General features: G+C 37.6%; 1 protein-coding gene and 1 long non-coding RNA gene across 12 annotated transcripts in view; both read right to left on the bottom strand.

Moving 5' to 3' along the window:
* The window catches only part of KCNIP4 (potassium voltage-gated channel interacting protein 4), a 1,119,488-nt gene that overhangs the window by 893,896 nt on the left and 202,972 nt on the right, over nucleotides 1-22,620 (bottom strand). The gene's annotated exons all lie outside the window — the stretch shown is intronic.
* Nucleotides 13,338-22,620, bottom strand: part of LOC140623156 (uncharacterized) — a 56,056-nt gene continuing 46,773 nt past the window's right edge. For all 10 annotated transcript variants that reach the window (XR_012022823.1, XR_012022833.1, XR_012022832.1 and 7 more), the window contains 3 exons: nucleotides 20,536-20,659; nucleotides 14,792-14,879; nucleotides 13,338-13,828 (listed from right to left, as the gene is read on the bottom strand). This is a non-coding gene — a long non-coding RNA (uncharacterized lncRNA). The remainder of the gene's footprint in view (nucleotides 13,829-14,791; nucleotides 14,880-20,535; nucleotides 20,660-22,620) is intronic.

Below are 22,620 nucleotides of genomic sequence, written 5' to 3'. Positions count from 1 at the left end.
GCCTAAGATTGGGATGAAAAGGCAACTGTTGGCAGTCTCAAATTTTACTCTTGCTAGCTAGTCTATTCTTCTTAACTGGGTTGAACTGATTGTAATTTGCACACATTAACTCATTAACCTGATTCTTTACTTCCTTGGATTTCTGACATCAAGACCCTTAATCGCTGTTGAGTGACACGAGCCCCCTATTCCTATTCCAGTTTATAATTTTCTTTAATACAGTTTTCCCTCCAAGTTCTGCTTTATATTCTGCATCTGTGATGATGAATTTGTTTCTTTGTTTTATACCATCAGCATTTCCTGGGCTCAATTCACTAGTCTCCTCATCCTGACATCTTCTTTTGTCCTGAATGTGTTCATATTGTTGCATAATAGAGACATTCAGAACATAAAGAAGAGATAGCAAATTACTGGGGGGACAAAAAAAAAACTATAAAAGACAAGCAAACATCCTCAGAAATGCCCCTGCAGAATTCATAACTTTTGAGAATATCACACAACTGTACCAAATGACTCTAAGCCTTCGATAAAGGAAAAATGTATACTTTACTCGAGAAGAGGGGAAAATAGGAACAATTACTTAGAATTCCATTTCATCTTTTTCTTAGGGAACTTATAAAACTTGAAGGGATAAGCTCTGGTTATGTGAAAAATATACTTATTTAAAATACCACCTTACTCAAATATTTATTATCCTATTTGTATTTATACCTATTAGGTTGGGTCATATAAAACTGCTATTTTTTACACCCAAACACTGACAATTACATATTCAATTCTAGCAACAGTAAGAAGTTCCTAAACACAAGAAAAACACTTATTACAGACTAGCAGAGTCTCCTTCAAAAGCAAGCATATTTAAAATTTCATAAAAAGAATTCATGTTTTCTTTACTAACATTTGATGAATGCCTTCTTCTTACATGGATAGCCTTATGATCACAGGAACCCAAGAACGTTAACTCTAAATGGTGCACATTTAAAACAGTGTGAGGAATCACTCTAAAAGACAAGACCACATCACCAAAACTGGACAGTAAGAGAACTGATTATTTTAATGAGCAAACCTACTTGCAGAGGACCTCTCCTGGCTCCTCAGATTTCTGTTTTGCCAAGGTTGGTGCATTTTAATTTTAGCTGTCCAAATCTGCACTTTTCAGATCCTAATCTCTTGCAGCATAATGAATCACGTCCATTGCATTTGTCATCTTTAAGATGACAGCTCTCAGCAACAAACAACAAAACAATCCAAAGACACACATTAGGCTTTAGAACACAACCGCTACCCTGAGAAGCGATTGATAAAGAAGTAATCTCTGCACGGTTGCTAATCATTGATGGTACCTAATGTTGGAAATGAATAAGAGATCCGCGTCTTCAACACATGAGATGTGAGACAGAAAGTCAAAGAAGAGAAGGAAGAGAGACACAGGGAAAACTAATTATATTAGATACCCAGGAACTCTGAAATGAGCTCCATTCATCTCAGGAACATAAAGAAATATAAGAGAGTCAATTTAAATTTATTATCTGCCTGCTGCTGCTTCAGCTGCTGCTAACAGACACCCCATAGAGAACCTTTGGGGAGAAAAGCATTCTTGTATGTTCTCTTCATATGAACCCAGGGTGATGATGTTGAGAATAAATGTAAATGTGAAAAAATGGTGCTTCGTCAGGGTCAAGTTTTATGCTACCAGCTCAATGAAGCTAGGCAGAGCAAAAGTTCAACAAACATTTGTTGAGTTTATTTATGAGACCATTTGTGAGCCATGTAGAAATCCATGGTACAATAGACCATGACCTCTCATCAGCAGTGGAGAAAAGAACCTTTTGTGTCAGGCAAAGGAAGAAACAATAGTGGGAGGACTGGTTACTTGATACCTTTCCTACATCTATTCACACCAGTTTATCTACCAGCTGGTGATGAAAATTCTCTTTTAATCTTTAGGGCCCAATTTAGACAGGATTCCATTTCTTGTTTATGCTCAAGAAATGTGCATTAGACCAGCTGCATTTAATATCACAGAAGTACTTTCCATGGCAAGTACAGTACATGCTTTTTTCCAATTTTTCCATAGAGAAAATAAGTAGAGAAAAAGGATTAAGAGAAGAAAATATTCAAACATCTGAAGACAAACGAAGCCTTACAACTGATGGATGTCAAAACATCAAGCTAGACTCTACTGTCAATTTTCCTATCCAAATTCTGGCAAGTTTTTGTTTGTTCGTTTAGTGTGGAGAATCCATCCATGATTACCAAGCTGTTCTCACAGACCTAAATGACCATACTTTACAGTAAAAGGAAATGATTCAAAGCTTTGGGGCCTTAATCCAAACTTCTGTTAAACCATTCAGTGAGCTAACTCCAATGTTTATGTCTAAAGTCATTTTTCAGGGAAGGCGGTATAGTGTGATGATTTAAAGCATGGGTGGATGCCTCAGTTTGCATCCTAGCTCCATCTTTAGTAGTAGAGATAAGCACGTAGCCTTGTTGGCTATGTCACTTTAAATTCTCTGCACCAAAACCTTATGTACAATTATTTCTGCAGTTGGGTGATCCATAGTAATTTATATTTTCCTCCTTTGTGTTTTTGGTTCTCAGTTTTCCAAGATTCTAACAATGAACAAACTTTTAAAAAGAAAGAAACTCTATAAGTCAATCGGAGAAGGACAAACATTATATGTTCTCATTTATTTGGGGAATATAAATAATAGTGAAAGGGAATAGAAGGGAAGGGAGAAGAAATGGGTAGGAAATATCAGAAAGGGAGACAGAACATAAAGACTCCTAACTCTGGGAAACGAACTAGGGGTGGTGGAAGGGGAGGAGGGCGGGGAGTGGGGGTGAATGGGTGATGGGCACTGAGGGGGGCACTTGACGGGATGAGCACTGGGTGTTATTCTGTATGTTGGCAAATTGAACACCAATAAAAATAAATTTATTATAAAAAAAAGAAAGAAAGAAACTCTAAGTGGTGACAAGTTGTCCAATAAAAGGGAAGCACCTGTGGTGTTATTCTTTACAAAGTTCAGTGTCAGTTATAATCAACATAGCTTCCATCCTTTAATCAGTTAATAGAAAGCCTAACTTGGCTACTCAGGTTTTGCAAATAATAATCTCTGGGCAAGCACATGTCTGAGCTGAAGTTTTTGTTCAACTAACAAAATATCACATAAAAATTTGGCCACTCTCTCATTATCATACACTTTTTGGTTTTCATCACTGCGATGTTAAGCTCCAGCCTACAGATAATGCTCTAACACATCCACTAACACACTCTTGCTGCCACACCAATAAAGCATGGCTATAAACTCAGCACTTACTATTCACATGGCCTACGCAATTCTTTCCTTCTTCCATAGTAACAAACCAACATTAAATCACCCTCATGACCATATTAAAGTTAATTTCCTCCAAAGTGCATGTCATATTTATAAGACATGACTCTGCATTTAGACAGTGCTCATCTCGTAAGGTGCTCTAAGCACTGTCTATGTGCTTTATTTATGTGAATACATCACTGGTGTAAAAAGAGACAGACTATTTTATTTCAAAGGTATCCATTTTCCGATTTGCACTAAAAACTTAGAGTCCTCAGTACCATAAATGTCATATTCAGTCAAATTATTATCCATAGAGCTCATTATTCAGTCTTTTACCAATAAAAACAAGAGATATTTTATGAAAAACCATTCATTTATTCGATCTACTGCTAGGTGCTGAAGAAAGCTGTAAAAATGAATCTATGCCAGCCTTGAAGTTTTTTGGCTTCCACAGCCCAGTTAGGAAGAGAGATAGGAAAACAATCCCAGTATATCACAGGGTTGTTATAGCCAAGCTTTGGGCGTGTGAGTGGGGATGGAGGGAGAGAAGGGAAGAATGTGTTCAGGGGAGGCATTACTAAAAGGAGTTTGCTGTAAGTTTTAGGAAGTGAGTAGGTCTTTTGCAAGTGGCTGGGGGAGAACACAAGGAAGCCTCACATTCTAAGGAAAGAAAGAGCAGTACCTGAGGAGCACTAAATCAGGAATGGGCCCAAAGAGGGAAGGAAATGATGACACGTGCTCCCTCCAGGCCCAAAGTGTTCTTCTTATTTTTAGTTAGTATATGCAGATCTAATTCCACACACCATTTGGGCAACTGCGAGAATTTTTCAGTTGGGAGGAGAGAAATCACAAGTCAATTCAAATTATAAAAGCAAATTTGGCAAGACCGCATGGTTGCTGCCGTGCTGTTTCTCTGACTAGAGAGAACGGATGGACTTCTGGCTCCCTTGCCACTTGCTCCCCGTGAAGCCTGTTACATTTGAGAAATCTTGCTAATGCGTCAGTGTTGCCAATTTACTGCGCACATTACATTTTATATTTCCGCACACCATGGTAATATTTTCGTGCCACTCTATGATTAAACATAATTTTAAGTAGTGTGACTAGATATACGTTGGCAGGCAATATGTCTAGTGTTCAAGACAGTAAGCTGTTAAAGGATTCCTAGTGTTAGCAACACGGTAAAGAAAGTAGCATCTTCAGATGGAAAAAAACAAAACAAAACAAAACAGGCAGACTAGACTGTTCCTATCTATATATCTACATATCTACAAATCCACCTATCTACCTATCTACTTGCCTACATATTTCTTTTTCACATATTTAATATAATAAAAGCAAACAATATAGAAAAACCTAATGGGTCACTTGCTGCCTACACCCCCAATCCCATTTATTTTCCATGGGACATGATTTCACATTGATGGTGCATGTTGACTCAAGCCCACTTATTAAAAAACAAACGACAATATATATTTTTTCTATCTGGTGATGTTAAAATTCATGTTTTTCCCCAAATCTAAAGAAATTCCTTTGAGTTGACAGGCTCTATAACAGGGAACAAGGGACACTAAAAAAAAAAAATTGTGCTAATGCTCACTGCTGCTTCTCCTTTTCTGCATAGTAAAAGAGATAACTTCTCTCAAGTTTGTAAACGCATGGCTAGCTAAATCATATGCCAGGCTTTTACCTGGATTTCTGTGTTTTCTCTTTCTAGTAATGTATAACCTACCTGAAATGCTATAGAGAGTAAATGTTGAGGTTAACACAGCTAGTGGAGAAGTGGCGTGATAGAAAATGGAGAAAACGAGGCTAACAATAACAATAAATCACAAAAAGCTTATGACACACCACTCAGGAAGTTTGGTACCCTTCAGGAGCCCTAATATAGAATTAGAGATTACACAAATGTAAACAGTTGGCTATATCCATAATCTATCCTCTAAAACTAATTGCAAGCCTTCCCTCCTAAACCTTATACCAACTTTAATATAACAGATTCCCTAGGGGAATTATTTGGTTGCCATTCTTTTGACATAAATGAGTCTGGGCTATGAAATCCACAATATTCCTTGAGTTTCCTTTGTTTAGGGCTTTTTCTCTATGAGAGTGCTAAGGCCTCAATGGGCCATGATCCTATGATGATCCTGAAGAAAAGAGCCAAGGACATCACTCAACCACTTTTATATACATGTATGTATTACACTGAAAGACCTGAAACAATGGTGCAATTTGCAGAGGATCCAGGGCAAATTGTCAGGACAGATGAACACCCAACAGGTTAGAGAAGGCTCAAAGGAAGTCCTGAATTGGGACAGAATCCACATGCATGATTGTAAATGGTTAAGTATTTGAAAATTGGGGATCTCTATCTCTTTGATCAGACAAAACTGAATGGACATTACAGAGCCCTGGTAATAACAGACATCCCATAAGTGGTTCCTGAGAGCCAATGAGATACAGAAGTATGACAGTGGGTTGTAGAGTCTTGTGAGCCAGAGTTTGAACTCCACCTTCCCATTTTACTAATTATTCACCCACAGAACATTTTCTTGGCCTTTCTCAGTCTCGGGATCATCTATATAACCCCACAGTGTTGTGAAAAGACTTATAAATAATGTATGTGAGATATCCAGCACATTCTTGACATTCAATATGCATGAATTATCATTATATAAACAGCATCGAAGAACTTAGGTGAATTGTATCTACAAAATGAAGTGCTGCATATCTGAGTATAGTTGGTAGGACAACTCAACAATCTGGTTTTGCCCCCTCTCGCCCCCGCCCTGACGGCCTAAACTCTGTGAGGGTCTTTTTTAGGCAGTTGTCCTCAAACCTTTAGAGTTCTAGGACAAATACAGCATATTTTCTTCGGCTGGCCTAAAAACAATTAAATTATTGAATTTAACATACAAGTTCATGTTCATTTAGTAAATCTAGACACTTTACATGTAACATTTCATAGTATTTTCACTCCCAAGTAGAGGGAATGGAGACTTTATGGTGTCCATTAAATTTCTACTTCTCAATGAAGAGTATAAATAAGATGGCAAGTGAGCCTTGCCTAAGAGACCCAAGGAGAGCTCATGACACAGCCAGCCCCAATAGACACCTCAGCATACAGACTGACTGTCCATCACATCACAACCAGAAGGTCTTTGGGTTTCTGGCCTGATGTTCTATTCTCTGCATTATCTTTTAAGCTTCCTCTCCTCAGTACTCACTCCTTTCTTTCTCGAGTCACTTTATAAATATTTTAGCTTCGTAAAAGTTCCTGAGGGATGTCATAATATTCCAGCTCTGTCCTTCCTCAGCCTGACTCAGCCTCTACACCTGGTAAGACTTGGATATCATTTGTTTGACACCTCTGCCTTCAGTACCTTACGATTCCCAATGTTATTGTTAAGGAACTGCAGGTTTCTTCTAAGTGATTCCCTCATCAAAACACAAATTAAGAAAAATCAGACTTCTTCGAAAATATTTCAAAAGTATATTCTAGTAAAAAGCCCCAGTTCTCTTTTGCTCTTAGATTCCCTGTCACAATATGCATACCATTTATGAATAATAATCTGGAGCTGGCATTTGGAGTATGGCTGAAAAATTGGATACCTCAGATTCATACTTGAAAGTCATCTTAAAATACTCAATGTAGAAAGGCGGGGGGGGTGGTGGGAAACATCAGCTACAAAGCCAGAAGAATGAAATCAGGCCACTACCAGTGGACCACTTGACAGACGGGAGGCAAAGATATAATTGTTCTCTCTGGCGTGCTTCTTTCTGGAAGAGTGATAGACACAGCCTTCAACTTACTGCTTGGTATGGAGGATTACCCAGTAATCACTGCATGATCAGTAGTGAAGAGATGATAGGTACACCTGAAACAACTTTATCATTGTGATATTTTATCTTGCCATCTCTAATCTAAAGTAGATGATACCAAGACAAGTTTATCTTGTAATATTTTTCTTCTTCATAAGCATCTAAAAACAGTTCAATATTCATCATTAAATTCTGACAAAGATTGTCAAGTTCCTAACTTGCTGATTTCCTGTTAGTAGCAAAAGCACCTGGCATATAGCAGGTATAGTAAATTATATAAAATTAATTTACTAATTAGCCAGACAGCTTCCATACTCAAAGAGAGATCTGTATTTAAAGGGAAGAAAATAAATTCTAGTCTGAATATTTCTGGAAGGAACAAAATGAAAGTAGACCTATCACTGGCCTGTACTGCTTTGGCAATGTGTGTTTTTTTAATTTGGTGGGGAAAAAAAAAGAAAAGAAAGAAAAGAAAAGAAAAGAAAAGAAAAAAGAAAAGAAAAGAAAAGAAAAGAAAGAAAAGAAAAGAAAAGAAAAAGAAAAGAAAAGAGAAAATGCTGTGTGGGTAAAAGTACACATTTTGAAATTGCTTGATTCTTATCAAGTTCATCTGCATAAAATCTGCCAACTATACGATAGGAAGTCTATGGATGACAATGTTATGTCTCATAACTTCATTAATTCTGATGCTTAGTTCCAGAGCAGCTAGGGCATCAGTAAACATTAGCCTGAAGATATTTACTTCTCCTTCCAGACTCCTCACGGATAAATAACAGAACAGCACTGCTGGAACTGACTTGTTTCTGGGGCAAGCAATACAGTAGTTGCTACCTCAACAGCTAGACTCAACAGCCTTTACATTCTCTCAAAGAAGCAGAAAACTGTATTTTAAGGAACTCAAAGAAGCAGCTAACCATGAAACACTAACCATAAAAGTGTCTAGGCATAAAGATGAGCCTCACATAGCAGAAGAGATTGAGTAATATTTTCACCCAACTATGGAATAGCCTCAATGCATAACTTAGGAAAACACATTATCAGGAGCCAGGAATTCAGAAACCAGGAATGGGTGCGTCCAAGTAGTCCCAAGTGCCAGTATTGGGAGTACTGATTCTGGAAGTTTTTGCTTAGACCCTATGATTAGATTCCATGTCCCTAATATGAACACCTTGAATTCCCTATGGTTTTGCAAACAGGTTACTTTTTATGCTACACTGTGATTGCTTGTTCAAAGGGTCTTTTCCTCTCCTTGAGCATTTGCTAAGAAACTATCCCATTCACCACTCTTCATACAGTGGCTAGCACAGTGCCTGACACAAAACAGATAATAAATATACAGTTATTCAATCAATGAGAAACTCAATCCTGACTTGTGTCAATCATACATTAGAATGCTGCTACTAAATCCTCAATTCTCTTTTGTAAGGTTGGGGAAAATCCATTCTTTCATTATTTAGAAGTAAAAGTTGATTCCCTCAAGCCACAGTCTGAATCTATCTAGGGAAGGAGGAATATATATATATATTGCATCTGGTGCTACACAGTGCAACAAATATGGTTAGCTCCCAACTTATTAACTTACTCCTCGAATTTGTTGTTAATCGATACTCTCTACTATTGGAGCATATAAAATGAGTCACAGGCTATATTAAAAATAAGTGGTCATTTGTCTTTGTTCAGCATGCTTTGCAGAATGGCAGACTACAGAAAGCTGCATGGCGTGTAACCAGTGAAGAGGCTGGGCAGGCTCCTCACACCACTTTGCTGGGAGTCTGTGATCCTATACTCGACTGGTGTTGCTCCTACTCAGTAGCCATTCCTTCTCAGTTTCCCAGATTCTTGTCTTTCAAGTCTCAGTCTAGACCTCCTCTCCTCTGTCCCACACTCACTTTCCACATAATCTTTTCCCAGTTGATGTCAATGACTTTCAAATATAAACCTCCAACCTGAGTCTCTTCCCTGAACTTCAGACTCATACGTTAACATAGCTACCTGGATGTAACTGACATCTTAAAAGCAACTAAAAACAAACTCCAAATCTCCCTTTGCCTCCAAGCTTTTCCACACAGAGGCTTTCCTGTCTCTGTAAAATGGCAAAATCATATTTCTAGGTGCTCAGGTTAAGACAAAACCAAACCTTGCCCCAACCACCCCACATCCAATCCTTCAGGGATCATGTTGGCTCAGTGTTCAAAATCAAAAAGCTTCCTACTGACCCCCCAGGCACACGTGCGTGCGCGCGCGTGCACACACACACACACACACACACACACACATCATATCTTTGGTTCAAGATGGCATGACTTATTACTTCTTAACTGGCATCTCTGTATCTGTGCCCCTGATGTCTACAGTGTATTCTTAGCCCAACTGCTGGAGTGATCATTTTATAACAAGTCCAAATCACATGACACCTTTGCTCGAGTTTCTCCAATGACTTCCCATCCCATTCAGAGTAAAATTCTGAAACTACCCATATCTCTGTCTCCCTGACTTCTCTCTGGCCTCATCTACCTACTGAGCCCTGTTCCCTCTGGTTCATATAGACCTGATGTTCCTTTATAAGAACCAACATGTGTGCCTCAAAGATATTGCCCTTTCCACTCTGTCTGCCTGGAATCTCTATTTAAGGACATGTATAGGTCTCATTGCCTTACCCCTCCCCGCCCCCCGGATCTGTGTTCAAGAGTTAACTTTTCAATGATGCTTTCCTGGACCATCCTATTAAAATTTAATTCCTGACACTGCATATCCCTTATGCCTTCTGCTGCTTTATTTTACTCTATGGCTTATTGCAATATAACACCAAACACACAAGACACTCTCTCTCTTGTATTTATTTGTTTGCTGTTTGTCTCTCTCCTCTAGAACCTATGATCCATGAGTGTACACACTTTGACCTTTATGCTGAGAGCTACATGCTGGGCACTTCGTACAGTGCCAGGGCCTCAAAAATACTTTTAAAATAAATAAAGAATTGAAGAGTTACGTCTGGATAGGAACCATTTGCCGTCCAGGCTGCTGTTTGCCTAGTCACATACTTTCAACTAATGGCATCCTAATAGACACACAATCTTTTTTTTTATTTCATTATTAGAGACATTTTCACATTTAATTTGCCAGGCTTAACCTAAATTAAAAAGTAACAAGGAATATGCCAGAGATTACTTGGAAGAGATGCGGCTGTAAATCTTTTGATCCCAGTGCTAATCTAGAGAAGATAATTTGTTAGAAGCATATTAGTCCACAAGCAATTCTTATAGGCAAAAAGTAAGACTTTTTTGACAAGAATTTCACCATGCCTCTTTCATATTAATGAAGAGTAAAGACTTTTGTTATATTCTACAAAGCCACAAGAGCAGCTTTACATAAGTAAATGGATGATTCTAATTAATGAATTAAATAAATATTAAGAGTGCTGTGAATGAAGATAATTAATGAAACGGTTTTTAAAGCAAAGGTATAGCTATGGCTCATTCCACTGAATATTGCCTAGCAGTTCACAGGGAAATCAGAAGGCTTAGCAAACTTTGATCTTAATTAAGAAATTATTTTAAATGGCAGGAATTGTATTAATAAATGAAATCCCTCACACACTAATACTTTCCTACTTTCATTTGAATCTGTTACAAAATGCTGTTAATACATAAACACGTATTCACACTATGTGGTACATTATAAAAGTATTGCTTGAAAAGTATTTAATGTACAAAACTTATAAAACCATAAACCAGACACAATGTAAAGTTCATTAACATCATCATTTCAAGAAAACTGCCTGAAGCAGCCTTAGCTTGCTCCCCACCTCACAGGATCACTGCCCTTCATTGCCTGATTCCCAATGTTTTGAAAACATTTATTGTATGTGTTTGCTTGTGTTTCATTTGTTTCAGGTAGGAGGTAAATCTAGGCCCTATTACTCTGTTTTTATTGGAAGTGGATGTCAAAAACATTCAATTCCATAATATGAGCATAAGATTATTTAGAAACAGATACAGTACGTGGCTTGATGAAGATCACCTAGCTACTAAATTGAGGAAGGAGGAGCCAACCTAAGTCCTGGGGTGCTTGGGTATCTCAGTCGGTTAAGCATCCGACTCCTGACTTCGGCTCAGATCCTGATCTCAGGATTGTAAGATTAAGCCCCATGTTGGGTTCTGCCTCCAGTAGTGAATCTGCTTAAAATTCTTTCTCTCACATTCTGTCCCTTGCCCCCCAAATAAATAAATCAATCTAAAAAAATAAATAAATAAACCCTAAGTCCCAAACCCTGAACCCAAACCTCTCCCGCTTCTTAACTCTTCATCAACATTTGCCACTTCGTATTACAACTTGTCAACTTAAAATCTTTTTCCAACTATGGTCTCCTTGAAGGAAATAATTTCATGTTAGGCTTAACTTTATGGCCACGCAGCAGTGGTGGCCCGGTTGACATTCCATGCATACTTAGGAATGAATGAATATATATGAATAAGTAGCTTATGGAACTGGTTAGAGTAAAACACTGAGCCACACAGGTGACAGCAAGACAGGAAATTTTTCAGTGCTTCGGGTCTTTTCAAGGAAGGTTATGAGGCTTAGAAATAGTAACATACCTCAAGAAAAAAATTTCACAAGAACTAGTATATTAAATAAAACATGGGGATGACCCTCTGGGCAAAGATGATGTAAGAGAGTCAGAACTGCCAAGAACTTTGCCTAGTTACCTACTGAGCTGAAATTTTATTTTGACTCTGATTTGCTCTGAAATAAGCATCTGTTCAAAATCACGAATTCATAAGTGGAAAGTATGACATAGGCCATATGGGTCTTGCGCCTATGCCGCCTGGGAATCTATCCTGATGATGGACATCAAACTCACGACTGAGTCCTCCCAATGAGACAGAAGCCCATTATTTATGAGACAGGCTGTCCCACTATGAGACAATATTGTTACAAATCCTCCTCCTAGTGCAATCCAGCGTCTTCACGTGGAGAGAAAGCACAAATGTGCGCACGCGTACAAGTACACACTCAAGCACACACACAGGGCTACGTAGAAGGGATACAGATCTCTGTCAGTATGTTTAGACATACAGAAATACACTTTCGACATGATGATGAGGGTGGAGGTGGAGGAGGTAAAGTGAAGTGTTGAACGTGAAGTGTTTATATGAGGAATAATTTATTGCTAACCACGTTGTATTTTAGACAAGTAGCAGGTTCAAAGACTATATCGTAAAATACTGCACCACAAATTCCATCCTCATTTTCATCTCCTTGTTATTCTTGAATCAAGACATTTTTTATCACTCCTCACCCCGACATCCTAAAGCTAAGAAACTTAAAATTCTACTGATAATTCAAAATCTAAAAATGGAAGCGCTTGGATGGCTCAGTGGTTGAGCATCTCTGCTTTTGTCTCAGGTCATGATCCCGGGGTCCCAGGATCGAGTCCCACATCGGGCTCCCCGCAGGGAGCCTGCTTCTCCCCCTGCTTGTGCCTCTGCCTCTCTCTGTCCCCCATGAATAAATAAAATCTTTTTAAAAAATCTAAAAATGCGCACTGCTAGGCCTTTATAGGAACAAGTCTTTAGCTGGCAACACTTTGCATAGTCTTCTGGTATCTAAGTCCTAACTCATGATTAATTTAATGATGCAATCATCTACACAATACTATCACAATAGTATCATCTTATTCTGTTGAAAAATGAACCTGCTCTTTTTTGAAGTCTCTAAAAGTGTTCAAAAGATCAGAAAATCTCTCTGGATAGATATGAATCTCCATAGAAAAACAGAACCAATTTGTTTGTGCCAGTACACCTCAGAGGCAGGGCAGACCCTGGTATTCAATACGAAACTCTGAAATTAGGAGCTGATGGTAGTCCTTATTTCTTATGTATACACCAATTATTCCAATTATTCCTTATACACATACATTTAACTGAATATCCTTGATTATAGAATCTTGACTTAGTTCTTAGTTATAGCATAAGCTGATTACTCATTTATTTGGTTTACCATTTTGTAAAATTTGTAAAATGGGTGTACTATACCAGAAAATGAGATTTATTAGAAAACTGACTAGCAAAATTATTCTACCTTGACTCAGTTCCTTTCATACACTTTTCTAGATTATGCTTGAAGACCTTTCCACATTATAGGATGAAATTATATATGATAGACAAAATTAAAAAAAAATTATCAACACAATAGCCCCAGACCTGAGAGTATATTTCAAAGCATACAAAGTGATTGATCTGTCTTTCCTTAATCACAGAACTCGGTTCCAGAGAAGTGAGAAAGAGAAGTAATACTGGCTGTCACCTGATATGTTCTTTCTGGCTACTCTGAAGGTTGGTATTTTTTAATGCATCAGTCACAATAACTCTAAGATCTCTAACGTTGCCCGAAGCAAGCTAGCTATTTAATAGTGGGCAGGAGTCTATCCCAGCGGTGCAATGAGAACAGACTTAGCAGCGTCCACCCAGCCAGGGGAGACCCACCAGAGCTGATGCCTCCAGAAATGCTCCTGCCTCCTCTCTGCTCCTTTCCCACCAGCACTGATCCAGGCCCTTGAGCTCCTGCCTCAGCAATGATACCTCGAATGTAGTCACCTCTCAAGGTGGAGCAAGGGAGGGGGGCACGAGCCTTGAAAGTGATAGCCTGTGCACCGGTGTCTGCTCAGACTCAGGCTCCGAATCCTAGGACACCACATGGGAGAAAAGAAATAGAAACAAAAAGGTTTCAAAATACTGCTTTTTTTATTCCTATTCTATTCCTATACAATTCCACTTACCCCAAAATACTAAAAGTATATGTTGATATTAAAGATAACACACTTGTGGGGCACCTGTGTGGCTCAGTGAATGAAGCGTCTGCCTTTGACTCAGGTCATGATCCCAGGGCCCTAGGGTTGAACCCTACATTGAGTTCTCTGCTCAGCAGAGAGTCTGCTTCTCCCTCTCCCTCTGCTGCTCCCCTCCCTGCTCATGCTTTCTCTCTTTAAAATAAATATCTGAAAGAAATAAAGATAACATGTTTTAATCAGAAGTGCTTAACTTTCAACAGTTGTGCCGTCTCCAATGAGAGTTGGATCTCCATGCTGAGAGGGAGGGTGAGGCATTCCCTGGGCACTCTCATCTCTGGGGCAATGGCAGCTTCTCATATCTGCAAAGTCCATATTCTTGGCAGTTCTCTATTTTTTTTTTACAAGTCAGTCCAATTTTTATTTCAATCTTGTTATAATAAATAATTTTTTCTTTCTCTTTTTTTTAAAGTAGGCTCCACGCCCAGCATGGAGCCCAACATGCGGCTTGACCCCACAACCCTGATACCAAGACCTGAGCTGAGATCAAGAGTCAGATGCTTAACCAACTAAGCCACCCAAGTGCCCCAATAAAGCATTCTTTACGCTAAAATTCCCTAGTTTGAATTGCTGTAGGGTTTCTGCCTCCTGAGTGTACCTTGATTGATATGCACAGTGAACTTTATGTGGGAAACAGTGGACTGAGTAAACACACACACACACACACACACACACACACCTTTTACTGGAGGAGGTCTAAAGTATATTAATATGTGAAATTTGAAAAGAAAATAAATTACATGTGGAATTCCATAAGCTTGTGTTCTTATAGATACCCCCCCCCACTGCACACACATACCATGACAACAAAACAGTGTTTGGTGGGGCATCAATGGAGACACAGACGTTTTCATCTACACCATAGCTGAATCCTCCCTGGTAGGAATCTGAAACCAATACATATTCATGGAGAATAACTGGTACAAATGACAAATCGATGAATTTTACTTTTACTCTTTTGATAAAAGAAGCAATGGAATAATGTTTTTGGCATTCCCTTGTCATTGAGTACCTAAGACAATACTTGCTCATGAATAACCATGGATTTGGGGCACCTGGGTGGCTCAGTGGTTGAGCATCTGCCTTCAGCTTAGGCTGGGATCCTGGGGTCCTGGGATCGAGTCACCCAATGGGCTCCCCATAAGGAGTCTGCTTTTCCCTCAGCCTGTGTCTCTGTCTCTCTCTCTGTGTGTCTCTCATGAATAAATAAATAAAATCTTTAAAAAAGAAAAAAAAGAATAACCATGGATTTCAATAGCAAGGAGCATAGAAACTGTCAGTCAGGAGAGGCGAAAATAGACAACTCTCATGGGGTGGGGGTGGGTAGGGTAGGATTTAACAGTACCTTGAGAGGAGCAGAAAGGTGGAAAAAGTCCCCTCTCCACTTTGTAGAGATTTCATTTCATATTCTCCCACATGATAATTCCTGATTCAGGACATTCGGGCTTTCCCATAAATGTGTATGACATCCATGCAAAGTTGCAGATATAATCGGATTTTCGACTACAGCTTGAGACAGTATCATTTGGGAAAAGACCTTGCAGAGGCCTCTGCTTTTAGAAATATATGACTTAAGTAATAAGTGTCAGACACTATCAGAATCTGGAGCCGTGACATGCTGCAGGACAGCATGCTGGTGGAAGCTATTATTACCTTTTATGTACATTCACCAAAATGTTGTTAAGGAAATGTAATTACCAATGGGGAGTCTCATTTATCCAAATTATTCTGGGCTACCAAAGAAACCTGACATGTAAACAATTTAGATAAGGATTCTAATAAGCTAGCTATACCAAGTACCTGCAATTTGTCACACAGCACACTCAGGACCAGTCTGTTGTCCTTCAAGTGCTATTTCAGCTGAATGTACATTAGGAAGACAACTTTTAAGTCAGTGTCAAGACAGGGTTTTAATTAAGGTTGAAAAAGAAACCCACAATACAATGCAATTTTCACCTACTAATTTCAAAGTAGAATGCAGTGACACTCCAATAATAAAGACCCAGCTAACTCATTAAAGTGGAAAATATTTTTTTAAAATACACAGGAGGCTTTAGAAAATAATCTTGGATTTATTATACCTGGGTTTTTTTTTTTGGGGGGGGGAAGCAAAACAGTCAAATCTTTGATGTTCTGAGTCACTATGATAGGACCAGTAGTACGTAAGGTAGGAGGTATATGAATAAAGTATAAGACACAACTGCTGTCCTTAATAACTTACCTCATTTGGGAGACAAAACATTTTAGAAATGGTTCTATTCAGAATAGTCACCAAAGAATAAAATCTAATGATGAAACTACAAATGAACAATAGTATTTTCTAATGGACAGTCTAGGTCGTGAATACACACTTCTGTTGAGATGTTTTCTAGAGAAATGGGCATTAACCCCAGGAACCAAGCCAGGCTGTATAAAATATTTTTTTTAAACTGCTGAGTATTTGCAGGTAGGGGGAGTTTGACATAAGAGCAATTGTGTGGAGTGGCTCTTCCATAATGAAATGGGATGACATGGCCCCTGCAAATAAGGATTTGAGGGAAGAAAAAACATTTATTTGCTTATTTCATGAAAAAAAAATACATTTTCATTAATCCATCATCTCGAATGACATTTGCGCAGTTGCTTCTGTGCTCTTTGCACCATGTTAAGCACTAAAGAATTCAGCAGTGAGACAATGCTCTTTTCCTTGAGGAGCTCATTGTCCAGTAGGGAAGAAAGAAGGGTAAATGAATAATTAAAATAAAGTCTGATAAGAGCTATAATAGGAACAAGTACAGAGTGTTGTGGGAGCACAGAGAAGAAGGTGGTACTGGCGGGGGCGGGCATGGGAGCCAGCCTACAGAGCCAATTGCTAACCCAGGGAATTTTGTAAGCTCGTCATTGAATATAGCCATTATTAAAAATTAAGTTAGACAAAGTTTCAATTAGGTAAATTGGGTTTAATACCAAGGTTATAAATATCTTAAGCTCCATCACTTCCTAATGATTTTATTACATTTCACTATTATCTATGCCCTTGAGGTCATTCAGTTCTATTGCACATACGTGGTGGAAACACCATAGGACGGTATGCTACTGTGCATCTATTACCAACTTTGTTCAGTGGCATCATGTTGGTAACTTGAACTTTGCCATGAAGAAAGTATTTATACAAGGGAATCCAACAAATGCTACCAAACCGAGTTGTTTGGATATTTTTTGTGTGTCTTCATTTTTGCTTTTGTTTTATTTTCCATAGACAACCAATTATTAAGCATGTACCAGCATACTGCTGAAAACATCTAACCCAGGTCCCCACCTAGTCATGGTCAGGGAGAGCTTCCTGTAAGAGAATCAATAAAGATGCAGTCTTAATTAAAATCAGAATCAAAGACCTCCAAGTTCATTCATGTTGTCACATGATACATGATTTGCTTTTTGTTTTTTTTTTTACAAAGCTGCATGGTAATTCATTTTAGGTATACATCCCATTTTATTCCATTTATCCATCAATGGACATTTAGGTTGTTTCCACATCTTGGTTATTATGAATAGATAATGTGTAGAAATGTAATTACCAATGGGGAGGCTCACTTATTCAAATGTGCATTCTCTTAGTATCTTAGATACTAAATAAAGAAATAAGGCTAGTTACATAATTTGTCAAAGAAAACATCATTAGTAAGTGGAAGATCAAGGGTTTGAACCCATAGTAGTCTGGATCAAAAATTGTGTTACATGCACACACACACACAGAGGAATATTACTTAGCCATAAAAATGATAAGATCTTGCCATTGGTGACAACATGGATAGACCTGGAGGATATTATGCTCAAGTGACATAAGTCAGAAAGAGAAAGACAAATACCATATAACTTCATTTATATGTGGGATCTAAATAGCAAATAAAGAAACAAAAAGCAGAATCAGACCTATGACAGCCAAAGGGGAAAGGTGGGCTGTGATGGGAAAAAAAAAAAACAAATGAAAGGGAGTGGAAGAGGCTTCCAGTAATGGAATGAATAAGTCAAAGGGTAAACGGTACAGTATAGGGAGTGTAGTCTATGGTACTGTAATAGTGCTGTATGGGGACAGATGGTGGTCACAGGTGGTCAGCATAACATAACATATAGAGTTGATGAGTCAATACATTCCACACCTGAAACTAATGTAATATTGTATGTCAACCATACTGATTTAAAAAAATAATGTATTCTAAAGCTCCTTGGTGGTTCAGTCAGTTAAGCATCAACTCTTGATTTTGGCTCATATCATGATCTCAAGATTGTGAGATCGAGTCCCACATTGTCCTCTGCACATGGAGCCTGCTTAAAATTCTCTCTCTCCCTTTCCCTGCCCCCTACCTCTCACTCTTACTCTATCTCAAAAAAAAAAAAATATGTTCTTATTCAATATACTATTCCTCGGGGCACCTGGGTGGCTCTGCGGTTGAGCGTCTGCCTTTGGCTCAGGTTGTGATCCTGGGGTCCTGGGATTGAGTCCCACATCAGGCTCCCCTTAGGGAGCCTGCTTCTCCCTGTGCCTGTGTCTTTGCCTCTCCCTGTGTATCTCTCATGAATAAATAAAATCTTTAAATATATATATATATACACAAACATATATATAAATATATATATACACACACATACACTACTTCTCTCATGCTTTTGCAATATATTTTTTCACTTTCTCTTGATGCAACAAAATTTTAAAATGCTCTAAAATTCATTTTAAATATATATTATGTTTATGTATATAAATAGATAAAATGTATAATGCATTTAAAGTAAAATATAAACTCTAAAAGCTATCTTCAAGACTTGCATCTTAAATCAATGTTTTAAAAAGGACAATTATCAAGCTTACACCTCTTAATTGCTTCATCCATATTTTTCTCAAAATAATTTAGGCAGAATTATTTACAGAATAGCTGCAAAATGACTGCTTTCAAAGAAGTATCAGGGAAATTTATATGGAAAAATTTGCTTTGCCAAAAACATATATGACAGCTTATAATTGTTTCAAGTGAATTTCTATGTCATAAAAGAACTATTGTTTCGTGAAATAAACAATTTATATCTGCATAGAAAACTCCCAATGCTATCCACATCATTATAGTATGGGAAAAATTATATTTGTTAAAATATGGTTGTGTCCAAAAAATATTTCCCTCGTTATTTTGAATAGCTCCTTTGAAGTAGATCCTTTATGTCAAAGACAATTTTCAGTTTCTCTCATTAAAATCTAACTAGCATTATGACAAAGAAGAAAAAAAGTGAATAAACAAAATGGTCAAACAAAAGTATCCAATAGTTGATTCATAGCAAAACCAAAAAAAAAAAAAAGGTATCTACAAGGAAGCAGGGATTTCTGAATTAATTTGCTTTCATATTCATTCAGTCATTAAAGCAAATGGTTCTAATCTCTGCATATGGACCCAGCCCAAAAGTATTTTAAAAATGTGGATGACATTGCATACATTGAAGCAACCGCCATCAAGCATAAAATTCTATGTACATAAAGCTACATGTACACAAAGCTATATATATGTGGCCTTAAGTATTTGAAAATTTGTTTGACAGTGGTTATTCAAGTGCATGCGAAGTCAGGCATAGTTTATGTCATCTAATTTATATATATATGATATCACACACACGTATATGTATTTTATGTCATCCAATTATACATATATACACTACATTTATATATATATATATACACATATATACATATAGTGATGCTCTTCAGTAATTAAATATTTACACAGATACTCTAAGCAAGTATGCAAATTCATTATATTCTATATAAGAGATGCTTGAGCTACCTAAAGAAAAGCAATATTTTCATAGAACTATCTTCTTCCCATTAGCATCTCCCCTCACTCTATTTTCCATCAATTTCTTCTTTCTTTCCACAAGTAATTTTTAACCCTATCACAGATGCTAGAAAGTGGCTAGTATGGAAGGTCCAATCATGAAATACTAAAAAGGACCTTCATGGAACTTTAATTGTACTGGGTTTAAATTTGTTGAAAGATGAAATCAGAAGATTTTAAATCAGATAGACTTTCATTCAAATCTTGATGATATCACTTACATACATTAGAAAATTATTTACCTTTCCAAAGCTTCCATTTTCTCCGAAAGAAAATGACATCAATTTTAATCACATCACATATCTTGTGGATCATATAAAATAATGAATGGGAAAAGATGAGTGGAGAATCTGATATAAAGTAGGTACTTAATAAATGCTACATATCTTTTCTTCCCACCTACATTTAAACAGCAATTTGCTATTAAACCCAAGTTTCACTGTTGCAGGTTTATAGATAGTCATGAAAAGAAAATATGCCCAGCGTTTTCATAGTTCTGAAACAAAGAGGTGCTTAGTTGGAAAATATGTTGGCTACTGCCAAAGAGAAAATTTGAGAGGCAGTGACCCAGAGAGACAGTATGGAAAAATAAATAAGCCCATGGTAGATATCAAGACAGTAGTTTAAAAGATTAATAGTACATCCTTTCTTATTTGCATGGTAGCATCATTTTGTAAAACTGACTCACATTTCCCATCTCAATTCTATTTCTCTTCTTTCACAGAGGTGCTTTTAATTCACTGGCAGGGCATCTCAGGTAAGTAGGACTCCAGACTGGTGGTCAATATTCTAGGTGTCCATGAAATAAGTCACTACATGAAAAAACAGACAAGTGAGAGAGAGAGAGAAGTAGGACTGCTGGACACTCAAATTGAGTGGTGGAAACAACTAACAAAATGAATGTTCTCAACAGGAAACTGCCTAACATCTGGGAACACACTGAGTATTTCAGAAATTCAAGGCATGTCCTGCTTCCATCCTACTGCCAAATCCTTCATCTCTGGGATGGGTGGGATGATTCTAAATGAGATCTGAAAACGGTGGGCTCCAGTGGAGTCCAGCATTCTTTGGACCTTGAGCCTCATCACTGCCCTCTACACAATTTCAGAAACTTTGACTGAACTCAGACTGTCAACCAGTGGTCTTAGTTTTAAATATATCTCATGAAAAAGCAACAGAGGTAGGAGCAGATTAATGGTTAGAAGAAAAGCACTTTCAAACCTCTAAAAGTGAAAATGTAAAATGAACTCCTAATCTAGAGGCATCTTAGAGAAAACTCTTCTCTGTGAATAAGACATTCAAGGGCAGTATTAAAATGGCATTATTGTACCTAATGAAAGATATTAAGTAAAAAAAAAAAAAAAAGAGTTCTTAGCAGGGTTGTGCTAAGTTGGAGCATGTTTCTGGGGTTCCACCAAGCACTTCACAGAAGAGGGTGCCAAGATTAAGGACCCACTTAGGAAACAGGGAGCATCCCCTGTTACAGGTGAATGTTCCAACCACTCAGGTCGGCCCCTGAGCATCAAACACTAGCAATTAATTCCATTTAGACTGATTCCATGTTTGCCAAACAACTTTCTTGATTATGACTTGGTTCCCTAAGGGGCAGTTCTACAGATGGAAACCTTGATCCATCTGACTAGATTTCTCACTGTAAAATAGGAAGTTGGTATTTTCTACTTCATCTTCCTCAGTCTCTTGTGAGTTATCTAAATATGAATCAGTATCACAAAGTCCAATTACCCACAATACTAAGGAGATAGCATGCGACTGTCCAGCTTTCCCAATACCAATCATTGGAGGCTATCTTTTCCCCAGGGTATATTATTGGTTTCTTTGTCATGAATTAATTGACCACACATGAGTGGATTTATTCCTGGGCTGCCTATTCTGTTCCACTGATCATCGTGTCTGTTTTTAAAGGTCAATATCATACCTTTTTAATTACTACGGCTTTGTAATAGAGTTTGAGATAAAGGCACATGATGCCTCCAGCTTTGTTGCTCTTTCTTAAGATTACTTTTGCTATTCAGGATTGTGTGTGTGTGTGTGTGTGTGTGTGTGTGTGTGTGTGTGGTTCCATACAGATTTTAGGGATTTTCTTGAAAAATATTATTGGGATTTTGATAAGAATTGTACTGAATCTGTAGATTGCTTTGGGCAGTATGGGCATCTTAACAATATTGATTCTTCCAATCTACAAGAATGAAATTGATTTTCACTTGTCTGTGTCTTCATAAATTTACTTCATTAATGTCTTACAGCTTTCAAAATACAGGTTTTCGGCTTGATTAAATTTATTCCTAGGTAATTTTTGATGTAATTGTAATTAATTATTTTCAATGAAAGTTATTAATGTACAGACAGATTTTGGCATATTGATGTTGTATATCCTGCAACTTCACTGTATTATTTTTAACTTTTTTGATAGAGTCTTTCTATATATAATATCATGTCATCTGCAAGTAGTGACAGTTTTACTTCTTCTATACTGACTTAGATGCCTTTATTTTTCTTAACTAATTGCTCTGGCTAGGGCTTCCAACATTATGTTGAACAAAAATAGTGAGACGGGGCATTCTTTTCTTGTTCCTAATCTTAGAAGAAAAGCTTTCAGCTTTTCACCATTGAGTGTGATGTTAGCTGTGGGCTCTTTAGATATAGTCTCTATAATGTTGAAGTCTTCTCCCTCTACAGCTACTGTGTTGAGCATTTTTATCATAAATGGATGTTGGATTTTGTCAAATGATTTTTTTCTTTTTCTTTTGAGATG

This window comes from Canis lupus, chromosome 2 (assembly GCF_048164855.1).
Source record: "Canis lupus baileyi chromosome 2, mCanLup2.hap1, whole genome shotgun sequence".
Classification (NCBI taxonomy): Eukaryota; Metazoa; Chordata; class Mammalia; order Carnivora; family Canidae; genus Canis; species Canis lupus.
This window is presented reverse-complemented; position numbering and strand designations above follow the sequence as displayed.